General features: G+C 40.7%; 1 non-coding gene across 1 annotated transcript; it reads left to right on the plus strand.

The window, feature by feature from the left end:
• The first annotated feature begins 5939 nt into the window (after positions 1–5939).
• On the plus strand, positions 5940–6043 carry LOC143681876 (U6 spliceosomal RNA). Its single transcript, XR_013174928.1, has one exon. It is a non-coding gene; the product is annotated as a U6 spliceosomal RNA (small nuclear RNA).
• The last annotated feature ends 1058 nt before the right edge of the window (positions 6044–7101 follow it).

Consider the following 7101-nt stretch of genomic DNA (forward strand, 5'->3'; position numbering starts at 1 on the left):
TTTTTTGAGAAATGTACCCACAGATGTTGATGTTCTTTGCTTGAGAAAGATAAGTCAGAAGTACTATTAGTTATTTGTACTTTTTTTTTCCAAATAGAAGAAGAGTTTCATGGGAATTTTGGATCTATAGAAAAGAATTTGACTAAGAATCTCCTAGAGCAAGGCTTAATACATATTTTCTTGTTAAGTATTAACTATCATCAGTTAATACCATTGTACAATTAAAAGAGGTATAGATTCATTATTAAGAGCATAAGCATAAGAGCTGGGTTCAAATCCCAGTTTCACCTCATATTAATTTACCATATTTTTTCCAATATGCTCTGAACTTGGGTAATTTTCATAACCTCTCTGAGCCTCAGTTTCCTCTTCAGAAGTAGAGGGACTAAAATATCTTCCTCAGATGATTATTTTGAGGAGTAAATGAATCCCCCAGTTTCCTCATCTGTAAAATGACTCTTTTTCATAGAGTTGTTATGAGGATTAAATGAGTTATGTGTCTGGTCTGAAGTGTTTACTTAGCCCAGGACCTGGTTCATCGTATGACTCCAATAAATGTGGTTTTTTTAAAAAATATTTTTATTGTAAAAACTAAACAAACGAACATACAAACATTCTTGACATATAAACATTCCATACATAATGCACAATCAATGGCTCACAATTTCACATAGTTGTGTATTCATCACCATGATGAATAAATATGTTTTAAATCTGCCTTAATAAGTCTTCCTGGCTTATATGTTGGTTCTTACTCCAGAATATCTTTCCTGATGCTACTTGAACATTTTTGCTTCTCTGTAACACGGTCTGAAATGGGGAGCTTCATTTGCGTTTAAGAAGCGTTCCATTTAAAAAAATATAAGTCCTTCTGGGAAGTTTAGCATTAATTGCCCAGGCTTAAATGCCAGATTGCTTGGACTGAAAACCCAATGTCAACACTGACTATAGCATAATGACCTTGGGCAAGTTACTTAACCTCTCTGTGCCTCGGTTTTCACATCTGTGGAATGGAATAACAGCATTCCTCTCACAGGTTTGTTAAGGCTGGAAAGAGCTGTGCATGTTTAGTTTAGTGGCAGGCACACACAGGTCATTTAAATCGGATTGCTTTCTCTCTAATCCAGCTGAGGACAGCTGCACTAAGAGGAATGGAAGTTTGATGGGGGATGGGGGTGGGGGTGGAGGAGGTGTGGAGAAGAGTGGGGTAGGGGTATAGGAGATGGGGGAAATTAAGAACTTGGTAAAGTGCGGTAGGCCTGAGTGGGATGCTACTGTTGGAGCTTTTGGGCCCCTAGAGTAAGGGACATAAAGAGATGGAAGTGAATTGAAAGAAAGGAAATGGGAGGGTGCCAAAGTAATTAGCACATATTCCAAAGCTTTGTCTGGTATTAACATGCATCCAGAAAAGGGGGAAGAAATTATTTTTCCTCACTCTTACTCTTGGACTAGAATCATAATTTAACTACGTTATGAATGAAATAGAGTGCTGGAGGCAGACCTGAAATCCTAGCCTCCATTTGTAATGTTACTTCAGCAGGAAATGTTTTCTGAGTTACACAAAACAGCCTTCAGTGAACCTTTAGAACAGAATCGATTTGTAGGTTGGGGACTGTTTGTTTGCTAGTGGGGGGGCAGGGATTGCAGCTGGGCAGATCAGATAAAGAGAGCCTGTTTCACAATAGAAGAAACTGGCACTCGCAAAGGTTGAGTTGTCTGGATTAGTGGTGTGGCTAGAACTAGAACCCAGTCTCCATATTTCAGTTGAGTCTTAACATCATAGTCAATACTGTTCAAAAAATTAAGAAAAGTGAGACGCATTTGATGGACCAGCTAGCACATAATTTGCCAACAAAATGCTTAATTTTTCCAAAATTAAAACAGAATCTGAATTTACAAACAGCACTGGCCAAGAAGAGATAGGTAATTAAGAACTGTCTTGTCTTTCTTACTTGGTCTATATGATAGGAGTCAAGCAGAGGCTGGATGATCATTTGTTATTCTCAACAGGTAGAGGAATCTAAACTTCAGTAGGAGAAGGAGCAAGGGGTGGGGAGTGAAGGAGATTCTTAAATGTCCTCCAAATCCAAGATTCTATTATTCCACACTGCATAGTTTTATAATAGACCATAGTAAGTATTAATCACTTGTATTCTTTTTCCTTCTAGATATTGCAATAACCTGGATCATAATAATTTCTCATTGACAAAGATCAATTTGTATCATCTTCCCTGGGTTGTTTGGAATATTTAGAAACAATGAGATACATTTATAAGCTATTTTGCACTTGGAGAGAGATATGGAAATTTTTATATAGTCTTGCAAAAAAGTAGCCAATGATGTCATTCATTGTTCCTTCCACCTGACAGCTGTGGGGGCTTAACTAAGAGAGCTGAAATGACCAGTTAACTCCCACAGTAAATTCTCTGGTAGGACTAAGACCTAAAGCAATGATATGCAGCTCCTTCGGGGAACTATTTCCTTTCACTGATTAATGGGGCACAAGCATCAATAAATTTTAAAATCTGAGCAGTTTAAACAACAGCACAGGCAGGCTGAGTGAGAGGGCCAGTCTTTAGAATGTTTGTCGTTCTCATGTAGCAATAACGATGCAAATTGCTAAGAAAATAATAACAACTTCAATTAATTGAGCACACAATCTGTACCAGATGCTGTGCTAGTCACCTAAGCCATATCATCTCCGAACCTTGCAGTAACTCTTTTAAGGAGATTTTATTACCCCTGTTTTTCCTATAAAGAACTAAAGCCAGGACTTCTGGGAAGATGGCCAAGGAAAGTGGCTCGAGATTAGCCCTGCTCCACAGAAAAGTTAGAGAAGGGACAGGAGGGCGACTGAGGTGGCGATTCAGGACTATAGCTGACCTGGGAGAGCCTTCTGCACCACATGTGGCAGCCCTGGTTGCAGAGGCCGAGGAACTGAGAGGCAGAAAAATGCAGCCTGGTGCAGAGGCACGGAGCCACAGAGCCACAGAGCCTGCGGGAGTGCACAGAACTGAGAGGCAGAAAGATGCAGCCTGGCGCAGAGGCACGGAGCCACAGAGCCACAGAGCCTGCGGGAGCACAGACAAGCCTGGGACCAGGAAGTAAGCCGCCTACGTTCCTCGGTTGCTCTACCCTCACCAGCGCAGCCCTGGGACCGGCGACTCACCCCACACCCCACACACCCAAACCCCGTCACCCGTTCCCATTTCCCACGCTCCAGGCACCCCCACCCCACCAGCCCCCAGTGCACGTATCTGCCCCCAACCCCCACCCCAAGTGCAGCCCAACCCATCTCTCCTGCACCCCTCCTGAGGCCTGTTCCCTGCAGGCCATTGTCAGCACATAAAGGCTGCGGGCACTAACCTCCACATCTAGGCTACCCCTGCCATACCCCCCCCAACCCCGCACCCACTGCCCACAATGTTACGCAGCCTCACTCCGCCCCGCCTGAGTTCTGAGTTCTGCGCATCCGTTTATGGTACTCCTAGGCCCACACATGCGCATGAGCACCCAATCATTCACTCAGCTCAGCAAACCACACTTTACAACAGTCCTAGAACCACGCATACACACAGCCCTCGGCCTCACTTCCCAGCTCTGAGAAAATGCTGACCTGGCAGCGGGGTCACATCTGCCCCCAATCCATGAAGGCATAAGGTCGACTTGCTGCCACAGCTCTAAGCATGCGCATAAAGGGTGCTGTGCTTTAGACCAGCGCACACGAGGGATACGCCCCCCAGATCGGTGCACCCACACAGCTACATCCTCCCTGGCCACTGGGTGCCCACATACACAAGCATCAGCGTAACGTCCTCAACCTGCGCCCATACCTGCCCTGAAGCAAATCACTGCACTGAGTGCCCACCCTGTGCCCTGCTCCTTGTGTATAACCATCCCACAAACACAAGGCCTTAGACTACTGAAAGAAATCAACTCCCAAAGTAAATCAGTCATAATATTTACATGCCATGAAGACAGCAGAAGATCATTAAGCATATCACAATGCAGACAGATAGAGCCCTGCCTAATAACCAAATTAAAACACCAGAGGAGACACAGACATTGGAACAACTAATCAAAGATGTTCATACAACTCTACTTAATAAAATAAGTGGGATAACAAATGACATAAAGATCAAGAAGAGCATAAAGAGGAATTTGAAAGAATAAATAGAAAAATAGCAGATATCACAGAAATTAAAGACTCTGTTGACCAAATAAAAAACATACTAGAGGCACACAACACCAGGTTTGAAGAGACAGAAGAAAGAATAAGTGATAGAGAGGACAGGATAACTGACTTCAAGACAGCAAATTGCAAAAAAGATGGAAAAAATTGAATGGGAACTAGGGAAATGGTAGACAAAACAAAGCACACAAATATAAGAATTACTGGTGTCAAAGAAGAAGAGAGAAGTAAAGGGCAAGAAGAGTAGTTGAGGATATAATGGGGGAAAACTTCCCAACCCTCATAGAGGACATAAATATACAAGTCAAAGAAGCCCAACAAACTCCAAACAGAGCAAATCCAAATAGGCCTTCCCCAAGGCACATACTAATCAGTCTGTTAAAATGTTGACAAGAAGCAGAAAATCCTGAAAGCGGCAAGAGAAAAGCAATCTACTACATACAAGGGAAATCAGACTGACTTCAGACTACTCAACAAGTACCCTGGAGGTGAGACGGCAGCGGTATGATATACTCAAGATCCTGAAAGAGAAAGACTTCCAACCAAGAATTCTGTACCCAGCCAAACCGCCATTCAAAATTGAGGGAGAGATTAAAGTTTTCACAGACAAAGAATCCCTGAAAGAATTTGTCAACAATAGACCGGTCCTACAAGAAATAATAAAAGGAATTCTGCCAGCTCCAAAAAAAAGACAGGAGAGGGAGATCTGGAAGACGGCCCAGAATTGAAGAGTACCAGTAAGGGTAATTTAAAGAATACAAAGAAAAAGAGGGAAAAAAATATATAGATCTGACAAATAAAATAAAAAACGTAAGATGGTTGAATCAAGAAATGTATTTTCAGTAATAACTTTGAATGTTAATGGAGTAGACTTACCAATTTAAAAAGATACAGATTGGTAAAATGGATTGAGAAACATAATCCAGCTGTATGTTTCTCACAAGAGACTCATCTTAGACACAAGGATACAGTAGATTGAAAGTGAAAGGATAGAAAAATTTTCCATGTAAGTTGTAACCAAAAGAAAGCAGGAGTAGCTATATACTAATATCGGACAAAATGGACATTAAATGTAAAGGCATCATAAGAGACAAAGAAAGATACTATATACTAATTAAGGGTCAATTCACCAAGAAGACATAACAATCATAAATGTTTATGCTCCCAATCAAGGAGCTCCAAAGTACACGAGACAGACATTGGCAAAACTGAAGGGAGTGACAGATGTTCAACAATAATAGTAGAAGACTTCAGTACACCACTCTCCTCTATAGATAGAACAACCAGACAGAAGATCAACAAGGAAATAGATAAGTTAAATAACTTGATAAATAAATTAGACCTAACAGACATATATAGGTCATTGCACCCCAAAGCACAAGGTTATACATCCTTCTCTAATGTTCATGGAACATTCTCCAGTACAGATCATGTGCTGGGGCCAAAACAGGTCTTTATAAATTTTAAAACATTGAAATTATTCAAAGTACTTTCTCTGATCACAATGGGATGAAGCTGGATCTCAATAACCACCAAAGAACAAGAACATTCATAAATATATGGAGATTAAATAACACACTCTTAAACAACCAGTGAGTCAAAGAAGAAATTGCTAGAGAAATCAGTAGCTATCTGGAGATGAATGAAAAAGAGAATCAAACTTATCAGAACTTATGGGATGTGGCAAAGGCTGTGCTGAGAAGGAAATGTACTGCCCTAAATGCTTATATTAAAAACAAGAAAGAGTGCTCGCTTTGACAATGCATATACTAAAATTGGAATGAACAGAGAAGATTAGTGTGGCCCCTGTGCAAGGATGACATGCAAATTAGTTAAGTGTTCCATATTTTTAACATCTTCAAGACCTAGTAATAGGAGGCAGCTTCCTAAACTTTTCACCCAAAGCACAAACAACAAAAGAAAAAAAAATAGATATATGGGAACTCCTCAAAATTAAATGCTTCTACACCTCAAAAGACTTTATCAAAAAGGTGAAGAGGCAGCCAACTCAATGGGAGAAAATATTTGGAAATCACATATCAGACAAAGGTTTGATTTCCTGTATATACAAAGAAATCATGCAACTGAACAACAAAAGAACAAGCAATTCAATTTAGAAATGGATTAAAGATAAGAATAGGCATTTTTCTGAAGAGAGAATGCAGTTGGTTCACAAGCACATGAAGAGATGCTCATTCTCACCGGCTGTAAGGGAAATGCAAATCAAGACCACAATGAGATACCACCTCACACCTATAAGAGTGGTTGCTCTTCAACAAACAAGAAACTGTGAATGTTGAAGAGGGTATGGAGAAACTGGGACACTTATGCACTGCCGGTGGGAATGTATAATGGTGCAGCCACTATGGAAGACTGTTTGGTGGTTCTTTAGGAAACTAAATATCGAGTTGCCCTATGACCCAGCAATAGCACTACTTGGTATATACCCAGAAGAGCTGAAAGCAACGACACAAACAGAAATTTGCACCCCGATGTTCATAGCAGCATTATTCACAATTGCCAAAAGATGAAAACAAATCAAATGCCCATCAGCAGACAAGTGGATCGCCAAAAGGTGGTACATACATACAATGGAATATTATGCAGCAATAAGACAAAATGACGTCCTGAAGCACATGACAAGATGGACGAGACTTGAGGACATAATGCTGAGTTAAGTTAGCCAGACACAAAAGGATAGATACTGCGTGACTCCACTTTTATGACCAGGATAAAGGTATAATCAGAAGCTTATAATACAGAAAATAGGGGACTTACAGAACAATAGAAGCTAGAGATGGGTGAACTGTTAGCTAATGAGGTTGAACTCCAATGTAAGGGAATAGATAGGAGCAAAGGTGACTCTCTAATGGGTCTAGAAGTAATATTACTATATTGAAAATGAACAA

The sequence above is a fragment of the Tamandua tetradactyla genome, chromosome 4 (assembly GCF_023851605.1).
Source record: "Tamandua tetradactyla isolate mTamTet1 chromosome 4, mTamTet1.pri, whole genome shotgun sequence".
NCBI classification, from domain to species: Eukaryota; Metazoa; Chordata; class Mammalia; order Pilosa; family Myrmecophagidae; genus Tamandua; species Tamandua tetradactyla.